At 40.1% G+C, this 13794-nt stretch overlaps 1 long non-coding RNA gene across 1 annotated transcript in view; it reads left to right on the forward strand.

Moving 5' to 3' along the window:
• Window positions 1-2047: 2047 nt before the first annotated feature.
• Window positions 2048-13794, forward strand: part of LOC139083240 (uncharacterized) — a 54609-nt gene continuing 42862 nt past the window's right edge. Inside the window, exon 1 of the long non-coding RNA XR_011539797.1 lies at window positions 2048-2135. This is a non-coding gene — a long non-coding RNA (uncharacterized lncRNA). The remainder of the gene's footprint in view (window positions 2136-13794) is intronic.

Below are 13794 nucleotides of genomic sequence, written 5' to 3' on the forward strand. Positions count from 1 at the left end.
TAATCCTGCTTCATGTCTTTGGCCAACCTTTCTATATCTAGATTCAAACTTTCTTTGAGACATGGATAAAATTCTTATTCCTTTATCATCTGCATCCTAGTACATAGTGGATCATTGTTTGTCCTCAATGCATATTGTTGATGAATGAAAAGATAGAGAAGAGGAAGACGGCTGGGAGAGAGGAGGGCTAGATGGAAATAAGAAGACAAGGGCTTAGATAGGAAGAGAGAAAACCACAAAAGCAAGCTTAGCCATGTGACTCAAGCAAGTCTTTGAGCTTCAGATTCCTAACCCGTAGGAGGGGCATAAGATGGCAGCTGTGACAGGATATGGAAAGGTCTGTGGAAATGGAAGGACTTTATTGGAGCTGAGGTACATTTGTGTGTTTTTATCTTCTTCTTTACCCAAAACCATGAAGGTAGCCCTCAGAAGAGTGGGTGGTAGACGGGCACCTGGAGTCGCTTGGATAATGTCAGTGAGTTAAGAGGAAGGTCCCTGGAGCCCACTGTGGAAGATAGCAGAGCAGCCTCTTTGTTTGGGGGAGTTGTTGTCTAATTAGTTGCTTTGAATTTTTAGGGTGAAGAAGGAAGAGTCCATACTCTGGGCATGGCTCCTAGAGGAAAGGGGCCCTGGGTCTCTGTTGGCAGATCCTGGTCCCATCTGCAGCTGCTCTCTGGGACCAAGTGGTACTGGATGTGGTCGTGTTGGTGAGGCAACGCGTTGAGAGCTAGATCTTGAGGGCCCAACGTGGATGCCGCCTCAGAGTTGCTGAGCACTGAGGGCCTGGGTGATGGTCCTAGCAAGAGCTGTGGTCACCTGCTTAGGAATCTCCATTTTACAGAAATGTTCTCAGCCAGCTGGGGTTAGCAAATGGTGAGAGGAGTCTCAAAAGAGAGACATTAGACTGCTTGCTAATTAGGCACATGGGGATTTGAAGGATTGATTAGAAAAACAACAGACAATGGAATTTGCACTTGACATTTAGAGAGCAGTTCTGACCAGTTATAGTACGATTAAACATGCTGCATGTCTCCCATGGATGATGAACCAAATATCTATTCCAGGGCAAGACAAGAACAACTATGAAAAGATTGAGGAAGATGCCAAGGTTATGGATATGAAAATCCATTGTTCCAAATCATGTGGCATTATTTGGGCTTTTTCCCTGGTGAAATCACATTACGGGCTATCACTTTCATACTGGTTTCTACAGCACGTGGGCAAAACCAGAGGATGTAAAAAGCCTTTATAGTTGCACATCTTGGATGGAACCCCATGCAACTGGTTTCAGAAAGTCAGAAAAAAATGGGAAGTTGAAAACATATGACTGTTCTAGATTTTAGCGCTCCCTAGGATTAATAGCCCACCATTTGCTGCACAATGGGGGAGCACGAAGTTTCTGGAATGTTGTAGGGACTCTTCCAAGGTAATTACGTCACCTTGGCTTGAATGGAGGGTCCATCTCCCCGTGGAGCCCATCTTCTCTAGCGGTATTAAACTGGTAACTTCACCCCAGGCACCAACATACATTATATCTTTTTCTCAATCCCTTTTGTTAAAAAGAAAAATCTCTTCTAATATTGGTATGAGAAACCTAGACAAACAATTTTTATTTTTTTTAACCTCTCCATTATAGAAAATTGGAAAAAAAGTCCTGAAAAGTAGAAAGAATCAAAAAGTCTCTGATAACCCTCCCCTTCTGAGACAGTCAAGCTACATTTTGGCGTGCATACATACATACATATATGATATGCATATATAATATATATAGTTGTTAAATTATTTACATAATTAAGATCATATGGGACTGAACATACGAATCCTTTTTTTGCTTTTTGGCTTAATTTTTGACATAAGCCTTTCCCCATATTACCAAAAACTCTGCATAAACATTTAAAATAAGCGAATAACATTTTCTTTTGAATGCACTGTAATCTGCTTATCCAGTCTCCCAATCTGAAGCATTTTAGTTGTTTCCAACATCTTTGTTATTATAAATAGTACTGCATTTAGCATCTTTGTGCTTGATTCTTTTCTTCCTGTTTTTAGGAGGGGTGGCTTGACTGATAGGAATATTTTTCGAGCTCCTTGTATACGTTGCCGAAAAGATTATACCAGTTACTCTCCATCCAGCAGTAAGTTCCCTTTTCATTCTACCTCATCAACACTGGGTAATCCTATTTTTAAGAAAATGATGAATTTTAGAGCTAAAAAGCTGCATCGTGTTACTTGAATTGTTGCCTATTTGTCTCTCTTTGCTTGCCACTCTGTTATTGTTTGTGGCTTTTCCATGTACTCTGTCCACTTATCTGTTGATTTATTTACCAAAACCTATTACATTTAAAGGATATTCATAACTTTTGTGTGGTACTTACTGTGTATATTTTTTGTCCTGTTTACTTTTAAATGCATAAATTAATTGTTTCCTTTTATTTTTTTCATTCATTTTGACATTTAGAGCTTAGATACTATTCACGTGTATGTTCTTATAGTTTTGTTTAATCCTTTAACTTCTTATATATAACTTTTTAATCTCTCTAGAGTTTACTTTAAAATATTTCCAAGATGAAGTTTTGAAGTGGAGTTTTTCCCCCAAATGGCTGATTGTCACAACTTTACTGTCTGAACAGATCTTCATCTTTCTACTGATTTGTGATGACTCTTTTATTAGGTAGTGAAATTTTACATGTATTAGTGTTTGGCTCAAGGCTAAACATGTGTTGTTTTATTAATTCTTTAAAACATGGCAGACCTAGGACCCTCTCATTACTTTTGTTTTTAAAAAATGTTCTTGATTATTCTCAGATGTTTATCCTTAAAGATGAGCTTTAGAATTATTTTGCCAAGGTTACAAAAAAAGTGTTGTTGGGATTTTGGTCAATATTATTGTGGAAATAAACAAAGACCAACCAAATGAAAACAATCGAAGGCTATTTGCGTTCAGAGTTGTCTATAGCGTGGGAGTCAGCCAGCATCACTTGTGTTACACACTCAAAGGCAGGCAGAGGAGTGGGGAAGCTTTCTGAAGAAAGAAGGCTGCAGGTCTAACCTGATGGGAGGCAGTTGGTCTGGGGAAGCTGGAGGCGGGCTCCCTCGCAGTGGGGCATCTCATGTGATTGGTTAGGGGTTGCATATTTGTCTTGCTCTAGTAGGTCCTAAGTTGCAAGTGGGGACAAAATTTAGGGAAGCTGTCAGTTATTAATCAAGTCCTGGCCATTTAGGGCCAATGGTTCCACAAGTTATTGTTTAGCTTCCTGGATTATTATAGAGATAATAGTCTGACTTCTTACAGTGGGGTCACAGGGGTGCAATGAGAGTCACAACACGCGTGAAATGGTGTCTACCAGGGCAGCCCATTAGGGACTCCGAGCCTAGAGTCTTTACTGGAGGCTGATCACGTAGGCAGCCTCTGCTAGGCCTGTACCACAATTCCAGACTGCCAGAGGGGAAGCTGGTCTTTAGCATAAAGCATCTTGTTTGTATAAACAGTTTAGGCCCAGTGAGCTACTCTTATTAATTAGGGGAGTGGGAAGCTTCCTGAATTCCAAGTTCCCAGTTGCCAACCAAGGGCCAACCTTGTAAGCAGGCGTTTCTAAGGGTTAGCAGTCAGACCTGCTATGTTAACTTCTCTCTGCGTACATATTTGTGTGTATGTGTATGTGTACGTGCGCCATTTTGTCAGTGTTTGATGTTGCAGTTAAGATGACTTTATGAAATTAATTGGGCAGAGTCCTATTTTTTTTTTTTTTTGTATAATGGAATGGTTTGTACAGAATGGGAATTTTCTACTCTTTGAGGATTTATAAGGATTTACCTATAAAATTACGTGACTCCAGAATTTTTTTGTTTTGTTTTGTTAGGGGTAATTAAAAATTAATTCACTTCTTCTCGAGCCAGTTTGTTATTCCTTCCCCACTCCTGCCCCTGCCAAGTTTATCCATTTCACTGAGATTTGCTAATCTATTTATGCACCTGGTGAATTTTTCACTTCTAATTTTAAAATCTTTTCTGTATCCATTCCTCTATCATCTTTCATTCCTAAATGTATTTATTTATGATTTTACTTTCTGTTTTTATTGATTAGCTTATCCAGAGATTTATTTGTTTTATTGAATTTTTAAAGAACTAGCTCTTGGTATCATCTATCAATTTTGTTTTTCTATTTTTTAATTCATTTATGTATTTATTTATCTTCATTATCTTCTTTCCTTGCTTGAGTTTCATTTTGTCATTTTTTCCTTAGTTTCTTGAGTTGAAAAAACCTCATCATCTTACTTTCTTTTAAAACAGTACCGAATATTTGAGGCTACATATTATAAAAAAGTGCAGCTTTAGCCACGTCCTGTGCATTTATGTGTATATGTGTACGTATATGCATGTCTATATCTATAGCTATATAATTATGTGCTGCTGTGCTTTTGATTTCTACCTTGACCTCACCATTATTGAGGGGAGATATTTTTCTTTTTAATTCCCAAGGGTTTGGAAAGGTTTCTTTTTGGTTTGTTTCTTTAAACATTTGTTATCAACTTCTAGTTTATTGTGTTGTGTTCAGAGCATGTGGCCTAAATGATTTCCAATTTTTAGAATGTATTAAGACTTTCAGTTCAATGCTTGAAAAGAAGGTATGTTCTCTCTAAGGTAGAGAAAACACACACACGTAGGTATATGCCAATTTAACCTTATACATTCAAAAAATCCTTTTTCTTTTGTTTTCTGATTGCTTGATCCATCACAGATTGATAATGGTGTGATAAAATCTTCCACTATAAGTGTATGTTAGAGGCAGCATGATGTATGAAGAATCTGCAATCAGAAAGACCTGTTTCCAACTCTTAGATCCATAGCTCACTAGCAATGTGACGTCTTGGATTGAGTTTCCTGGAAGCAGAGCCTGAGACAAGGATTTGAATACAAGCTGATTATTTGGGAAGTGTTGAGAATATTGGTAAGGGAGTGAAGAATGAATCAGGGAGGGGAAGACAGCAATAATTTAGTAAAAATAGGTCTCTGTAGAACTTGCTAGCTATTTATTTTTGTTTGTTTATTTACTTATTTCTCCCTTTTTAAATCAAGGTATAATACATATACTATGAAAACCATAGATCTTAAATGTACAGTTTAATGAATTTTTATAAATGTATATGTCCATGTAAGTTGCACCCTTATAAAGATATAGAACATTTCTGTCACCCCACAAAACCCCTTCCCAGTCAATCCCACCCTCCTCCGTAGGCAACCATTGTTTTGACTACTATCCCTAGAGATTAGTTTTACTCACTCTACAACTTTATATAAATGGAATCCTACAGGGTGTACTCTTTCGTGTCCAACTTCTTTCACTCAACATAATGTCCATGAGATTCATCCATGATTTTGCATGTATCAATAGTCCCTTTTTTTGTGTGCATGTGAGGAAGATTGGCCCTGAGCTAACATCTGTGCCCATCTTCCTCTATTTTATGTGGGATGCCACCACAGTGTGCCTTGACGAGTGGTGCTATGTCTGTGCCTGGGATCCGAACTCGCGAACCTGGGCTGCTGAAGCAGAGCGCATGAACTTAACCATTATGCCACCAGGCTGGCCCCTCAAGAGTCCCTTTTTATTGCCAAGTAGTATTCCTTTGCATGACTATATTACAATTTGTTTATCCATTGTTCTGTTGATGGCCATTTAAGCTTTTTCCTGGAGAATATGAATAAAGCTGCTGTGAATATTCTTGCATAGGTTTTGTTTGGGCAAATATCTTTATTTGTTTTGGGGAAATATCTAGGGAAGGAACTGCTGGGTCATAGGGCAGATGTATGTTTCATTTTACAAAAAAATTGCCAAATAGCTTCCCAAAATGGCTGTACCATGTTCCACTCCTACCAGCAACTTGTAAAAGTTCCAGTTGCTCCACAGTCTTACCAACATTTGGTGGTGTTAGTGTTTTTAATTCCAGCTCTTTGAATGGATGTGAAATGATATCTCATTGTGGTTTTTAATTTGAATTTCCCTGATGGTCAATGAAATTGAGCACTGTTCGTGTTCTAATTGGCCATTTTTTTTAAGATTGACACCTGAGCTAACAATGGTTGCCAATCTTTTTTTTTCTTCTTCTTCTTCTCCACAAAACCCCCCAGTACATAGTAGTATATTCTAGTCGTGAGTGCCTCTGGTTGTGCTTTGTGGGATGCTGCCTCAGTGTGGCCTGATGAGCGGTGACTAGGTCTGTGCCCAGGATCAGAACCAGTGAAACCCTGGGCCGCCAAAGCAGAGCACGCGAACTTAACCACTTGGCCATGGGGCTGGCCCCAAATTGGCCCTTTTTGTATCTTCCTTTTTAGAATGTCTATTCAAGTCTTGGGTTGTATACCTTTTTATTATTAAGTTGTAGGAGTTCTTTACATACTCTGCCTACAAAATAGCTTTGGGATTACCAGCAATATTTGTTAAAATATATATTCCTGGGCTGCACCAAGAGAAGATTCTTGGTCAGAGTGGGCTCTGGGAACTAGCATTTTATGCCAGCACTCCTGATGATTCTGATGCACGGTCAGGTTTAGAAACCACCGGAGTAGAAAGAGCAGTGGATTGGGCGTTGAATGACCCAGCGATGACTCCATTCACTAACTCAGCTTTGCCCTCTGGTTCTTGGCATCTCCATCTGTATAGTGAGTGAGTCTACTAGCTGGCAGCTGAAGCCCCTTCTGGATTTGAGGTATTTGGTATTGTCATCTGAGCCAAGATTCTCCAACTTAGCAAGCTGAAGACACATGGGCATGTATGGCACCAGCCAAGCCACATGTGCCTCCCCACTTCTGTATCTAACAATCAAGTTGAGGCAAGAGAACTGAGCACAGAAGCTGCAGCTCCAGCATGGGAGCAATCTCTGAAGGACCCGACGGAACAGCCGTTGGCTGGAAGTTGTCGAGTAGCAGCTGGTTGGGTCTATGAGCTTCTTGCAGCTGTTTGTGATATGTCAAATGAATTTTTGTTTTTATGTGTTAATATACTCTGAGTTATTTTACAGTGTGTTTGACATTTTACAGTATAGTAAAGTGTGTACATGCCTAATTAAAACAGATGTGCATTTGATAAAATAATTACTGGATATGTTGAAGAAAAATGGCTAATTATATATACAGAATAAACACCTAAACACGTGCTGTAAATATGTACTTGAAAAGTACTGGAAAGTAGGTATAATTGGCTGGATTCTCTTTTTGTGCTGAGACTGAGAATCATTTCTTAGATTTTCCTGGCTTTGGGATCCACTGGCATTAGAATTTTCTACCTATTTTTTTTTTACCCCCTCTACCCTTCATCTTATTCTTCTTTCCTCTCCCGGAATGAAGATGAGGAGAAATTCTCTCTCCACTGAAAAGAGGTAGAGATAATGCAACAAAAACATGAAAAATGACGATCATATTACTATGTGCTATGCACGGTGCAAGAAACTTATAACATCTGCTCTCATTTAATCTTCACGCTAGTTCCATGAGGCGCTGCTGTTCTTCCCGTTTTCCAGATGGGGAAACTGATGTTCGGAGAGGTTAACTACTTGCCCAAGATCTCTAAACTTGGGAGTGCAAGATGCAAGATCCAAACTGAGGGCTGACAACAGAGCCCATTTTCTTTAACCGCTACCCTCTACTTCCTCTGTAAGAATGTCTTTCTGTCCAGCCACTTCCGGGCTCCCAGATGGGGAAAATCACTGGTATGGGGAACTCATCTCAAACGCTTCTGCCGCCACTTTATATATTTCTGGATATCCCAGACCAGACTTCTTCAACAGAAAGTCTTTACACCCTCTTTCTCTAGGGGGTGGGTAGGGTTGATGTGTGAGTGAGTGGAAAGTCTGCTCTGGGTCCCCATGGACCTTGGGAGTTGCTGGTGCATGGAGGCCAGGCTCTGGGATGCTGCCAGATGGTTGAATGTGTTGGTGTCAAAGGCAGAGCTGGGTATCCATGCCTGCTAGAGGTGATAGGGTAAAAAGCGTTTTGCACGCAATGTCAGTGTACACAGAAAATATTGAGAAGTCCTTTAAATACCAAACAAGGGTTTGTTTTCTCAAGGTTAAGTCAAATGAACTTGGCCTTTCTGTAGACAGTCCAGCTTGCTTGAAGTATGGGGAAGACTGAAACAACCAATCAGATCTACTCATGGGAAGGCAGCTACAACCTGTCTTCTGATGTTTTGGAGAAATGGGTTATCCTGGTTGTTTATCACTCCATATAATCTACAAGGATCCTGAAGGTAATTTATATAGTGGTGATTCCAGAAGTGCCTAGGGTCCCAACAGGAGTAGCTAATGTCAGTGAGTGTAGAATGTGTGGCTAAAGGCCTGGACTCTTCCATCCACTTGCTATGTGACCTCTAGCTTAAACATGCTTCAGTTTCTTCATCTCTAACATGGCGATAACAAGAGTACTCACCTTCATAGAACTGCTCTGAGGTTTAAACGAAATAATCTGTGAAAGGTTGTGGCCAGCGCAGTGGCTGGCAAGAGCAAGCATACAACAAATGTTACCCTATTGTTCTTATTTTTGGTTTGTTAATTTAGAGCTATTTATTTTGGAGTTAAAGGGAGGTGGGTGCATGAAATCAATTGTAGACCAGATTGTAATCTTGGGGAAAGCACACCTGTCCTCTCTTGGCCATAGTGTTTTCGTCTGCAAAACAAAATAGTTGAATTAGAGGACCTTCTAGATCACTCTGGCTCTGAGGGCCTGTGACTCTGGGTTACACATTCCCTGACCTCCTTCTGCTTTCTCACTTCGCTTCTAAGCTTATGGGAACCATGTCTGCTTAGAAGGAGCCAACGTGGAGGGAAGGACTGGTATATGGTACAACAGGGAACGCCGTGCGGAACTGCGGTGGAGCAGGCTTGGTGGAAATGTCATATTCACACCTGTTTTTCTTTCTCGCCTTTGAATGATTTCTTCTTGATAGTGGCACGTGGCAGTCAGGGAGGGTGGAGGAGGGGGACCTCAGAAATCTTCTCCCCCGGGCTCTGTGGTGAGCAAAGTCTGGCCAAACAGGAGAAGGTCTGGGCTTTGTGAGCTGCCAGAGTCTGGAAGGCTTTGCTGGTTCAGTTGACAGGCTCATCAGCAAGTGTTTATCGGCAGCAACTTGATGTAAGAGCTGTTCCAAGACGGCATGGTCACAGCCCCGCTCTACTGGTAGGGGGAGGAGGGGAAGGCAGCCACTGGCACACGTGGGCTGGAGATTCCAGGGTGCTGGCCCACCCTCAGAGGGACCAAGGCTGTGGCCCTTCTTGGGTTCTGCACCTGCAAACCCTCTGGGGTGGTGTGAGCCTTGGTGCCTGGAGATGGGGTGGAGGAGAGTTTCTTCCCCACCCCCAGCCTATACCCAGAGGCAGACTTATTATTAAAGGGAATCACCATGCTTTGGACCTATTTAAGAAAAACAATATTGGGAAAACATTACTAATGACATGGTTTAAATAATTACCATGTGCAGTGAATTTTTTAAAAAAGGCAGAATCAGTGCCTCTGTGTGTTAAGATGGTGCTAGGAGCTGTAGGAATGCCGTTTCCAGATTCCCTCATTCCCTCTGCTGCTTCATCACGCTGTGAATTTGCCTTCAAGCAGACCAAGCCTTTTAGCCACAACAGGGTACACCTATGGAAATGGATTGGACTAGGTTTTTCTTCTTCCTCTGACTGCAGAGATAAAGGGAGAAAAGGTCGGCTCATGAATGGTGTAGGGGCTGGGGTCTTGGAGTATATTAAGGGTGGCAGTCGGGCAACAGTTTGGGAGTTAAAAGATCTTAGGGCTGGATATAGAGATAGATTATGGCAAAGGACTTCCAAAAGAAAATGGAGGAGGGGGCAAGCTCTAACGTGTTTATCAATATTTCTGAGTTTTGCAACTGATAAGATGACTTTGATTTCTACCAAAGGACTAATCAATAGATGTCAAGAAAAATGTCTTCGGGGAATCAATTCTAGTTGGAGTAATTAACACGTAAGTGGGTGAAATACCATGATGTTCTCATTTGCTACCCAGTCTGTTTCTTGGCCAAATCTCAGGCATTTAAATTTATATTTGGATTTAAAGTGGCATATTTTACATTGGAAAATATGCTTGTCAAAGAAATAAGCCAAGTATTGAATATCTATGAAAATGGAATATTCTCCTTATCCTAAAGATGGACACTAAAATCTAGTTTCATACAGATGTAGTTACTATCACCCATGGTTTACAGAAGAGGATGGATCCATTCCGTGTTCCTGAAAAACTCATTCATTCCATCATGGTCATAGGTCTACACCAGCAGAACTAAAATGTGAGTTCGCCAACTGAATTCCTATTCTCCAGCCAGATACAAGTACAGATTGATGTTACAGAAGGACGATGCAAATTAGTGGAGCTCAGCTGTAAACAGATTTTTGCCTCATGCCTTTTTTTTCTTTTGCTCTTCTTTTCTGATGAAAAATTAGGTTATTATATAAATTACTTCTGAAGAGACTTTGTGTTTTTGAAAAAAAAATCCAATTTATTGAGCTTGATTCTCCAACTTAAAGGCTGGAGAGCAGATGTCTGCGGATACAGTTGGAAGGAAGATGGAAAACTGGGAGGAGAGACTCTTGGGGTTTACGCCAGTTCCTAGCAGAGAATTTGGAAGGGTTATAGAGAAGTTCTCGAAGACATTTTTCAAGACTGTTAGTGATGCAGAAGATAATTGCGTAGACTGATTTTATTCTTTTCCTAAGTAAAGGGGTGACATTTTTGATGTCCTGAATATGAGTAATTTACTGCACATTAAGTAGATGGAAAGCTACATCTCATATAAAAAAAAAAAAAACCTTGACAAATGATTAAGAGTTGAACACATTTTCTACCAAAACAACGTTCTCGCTCATAAAAAAAAATATATTCCTGGTGGGTGTTTTGAATCCCACCTAAAAATAATAAGATGAAGAGAAAATTGAATGCTGTACGAGACTGAAGACATGTGTGGTGTGGTTTAACATTTGGTTCTTTTGAGAGGCAATTTTAGTGTTCTGAAGCCTTCAGCTCGTGTTTGGCCATCTGATAGTTAGTGATATACTGTGTGGGGGTGTCAGGGAAGGAACTGCTGTAACATTTCCAGATCTTTCTATTTGTGAGATGAGAGTTTTTCTTTTTTCCCTCTCTCTCCTCTAAGAAAGAGAAGGCAGATAATTAATCTGGCCTTTAACTATTCAATTTTAGTTTTGAAAGGTTTTTCTAAAGTGTGGATCTTTTTAAGGTGTGTATCTTTTCTGGTGGTGATCTTATCTTGAGACCATCACTCCAGAATCTGCATAGCTCTGGATTTACAAGTGGCTATATTGAGGGAGAAAATGCTGGAGCTTTCTGATTCTGTTATTAGGAACATACCACACAAGACCTAGTGATCAGGGGCTGGCCCAATGGCATGGTGGTTAAGTTCGCACACTCTGCTTTGGTGGCCCCAGGTTCACAGGTTTGGATCCTGGGTGTGGACCTACACTCTGCTCATCAAGCCATGCTGTGGGGGCATCCCACATACAAAATAGAGGAAGATTGGCACAGATGTTAGCTTAGCGACAATCTTCTTCAAGCAAAAAGAGTAAGATTGGCAACAGATGTTAGCTCAGGGCCAATCTTCCTCATGAAGAAAACCCCCAAAAAACCAACCAACAAAAAAACCTAGTGATCAGAATTTATCTGTCAAGCACATGCAGAAGTGCTCAATGGCATTAACCACTAGAGAAATACAAATTAAGACTGCACAATGAGATACCATTATACACCCACCAGAGTGGCTAAAATAAAAAACACTGACCATACCAAGTATTAATGAGGATATGGAGCAACTGGAATTCTCATACATGGCTGGTAGGCATGCAAAATATTACAGTCGCTTTGGAGTAAAGTTTGGAAATTTATTATAAGTCAAATAGTTACTATGTGACCCAGCAATTCCACTCCTAAGAATTTACCCAAGAGAACAGAAAACATGTGTCCATACGAAGACTTGTGCTTGCATATTCATAGCTGCTTTATTCATACTGCTCAAAACTGAAGACAACCCAAATACCTATCAGTTGTGCCACCTTCATACAATGAAATTAACAACTCAGAAATAAAAGTGAATGAACTATTGATGCACACAACAACATGGATAATCCTCAAATGCATTATGACAAATGAAAGATGCCAGACATAAAAGACTACCTGCTACATGACTGAATTTATGTGAAATTCTGGAAAAGGTAAAACAATAGTGGTTGACAATGGTTTCCTGGGGCCAGGGAGTAGGGAGACAGAGTTGAGTACAAAGGGGCAGGAAAAAACTTTCTGGATGATGACAATTTTCTATGTCGTGATTGGAGTGGTGGTTGCAATGATTGTAAGCATTTGTTACAACTCATTTAATTGTACTTTTAAAATTAGTGAATTTTATTTTATGTAAATTACAATTCCATAAAGCTGATTTAGTAAAAAGAATGAATCAGTCAACACGTGTCTGTAGAGAGGGTAAATACGCCGTTTTTCTTCGGTGCAGTGGGATGAAGCTTGGGTCCTTGTCAACAAAGAAGGAGCATGTGGTCTGATGGAGGGGAAAAGACTTTCTCTCATGTTCCATTAGAGAGCAAGACCATATCTTAAAACATAACTTCTTGCATTCATAAGTTCATTTATCCAAAGCATCTATTGAGACACTACTAAATACAAGTGCCAACCAAAAATGAAATTATCGCTGAAGATATAATTGGAGCTCAAAAAATATTGAATTGAACTGAAAATTTGGGTGTTTCATGAAAATAACATGCAAGAAACAACAAAGCAGATCCTTCTTGAATTCAATGGTTATGTTGGGTTCAAACCACTGGGTTTTGGGTGTTCGTGAAAAGGAGAAAGCACTGGCACGAACTGGACTCTTGATTCAAGTTCGAGTCTTGAGCCAGAGAAATGGAATTCTCCCCTGATTGCATTTCTCTCTCAGGCCATCCAAGGCGGTGGGCCCTCCGTGGAGGAGAACCATTCTGATCAGGAATGGGTCATTCCTGAATCAGGAGAACCATTTTGAGAGGCTGAGGTGGAGGTATTTTCCCTCTGGGTGTATTCTTAGAACTTTATGGTTGGTTTTCAATGTGATTATATAATCTCCATGCAAATGCCATCTGCCATGTTTGGCACTCACGATAAAATATTTGAGATATTTTATTCATTTTGCTTGAAAAACAGATTTTGAGACATCAGCTCTCTCCCTTCTGGAGACCACAACTCTCTAGAAGCTGTGTATGAGTCCTTCCATGCATGACTCTGGTTTCTACTTTTATCCATGGTCTGAGCTATAAACTTGATTAAAATTTTTGTTTAAGTTTTTGTTTGCCATTTTGAAACCATAAATTTAAAAATCAGCTTTAAGGTTTGCCTTCTTTTTGTTTTCTCTTTCCTATGAATTTTTACTGTTCTTTTCAGAGGCAGCTTGTACTTTTAGAATGAGATAATGAAGACTAACTTCCAGGTCTGAGTGAGTGAAATCTCAAAAAAAGACCAAACCTATTATCATCTGGGTAAAGGAGGGCCTGGTTTTCTCTAACACAATGGGTCCCTGATACATGAGCCCTCAACTTATAAACAACCTCTGTATATAAATTATCGATCCAGTCCTTTGAACAGTTGCTCCCCATCCCAATGGCTGTCCTTCCTCCTTCCTTCCGTTCTTGGATTCTTCTGAGGGAGAAAAGCAGTAACAACCAGCCTTGAACATTCTGGAGACCCCGTGAGTTCACAAGTGGAGGAGGAAATGAATAAATTCAACATGTTAGA

Source organism: Equus przewalskii, chromosome 5, assembly GCF_037783145.1.
Source record: "Equus przewalskii isolate Varuska chromosome 5, EquPr2, whole genome shotgun sequence".
NCBI lineage: Eukaryota > Metazoa > Chordata > Mammalia > Perissodactyla > Equidae > Equus > Equus przewalskii.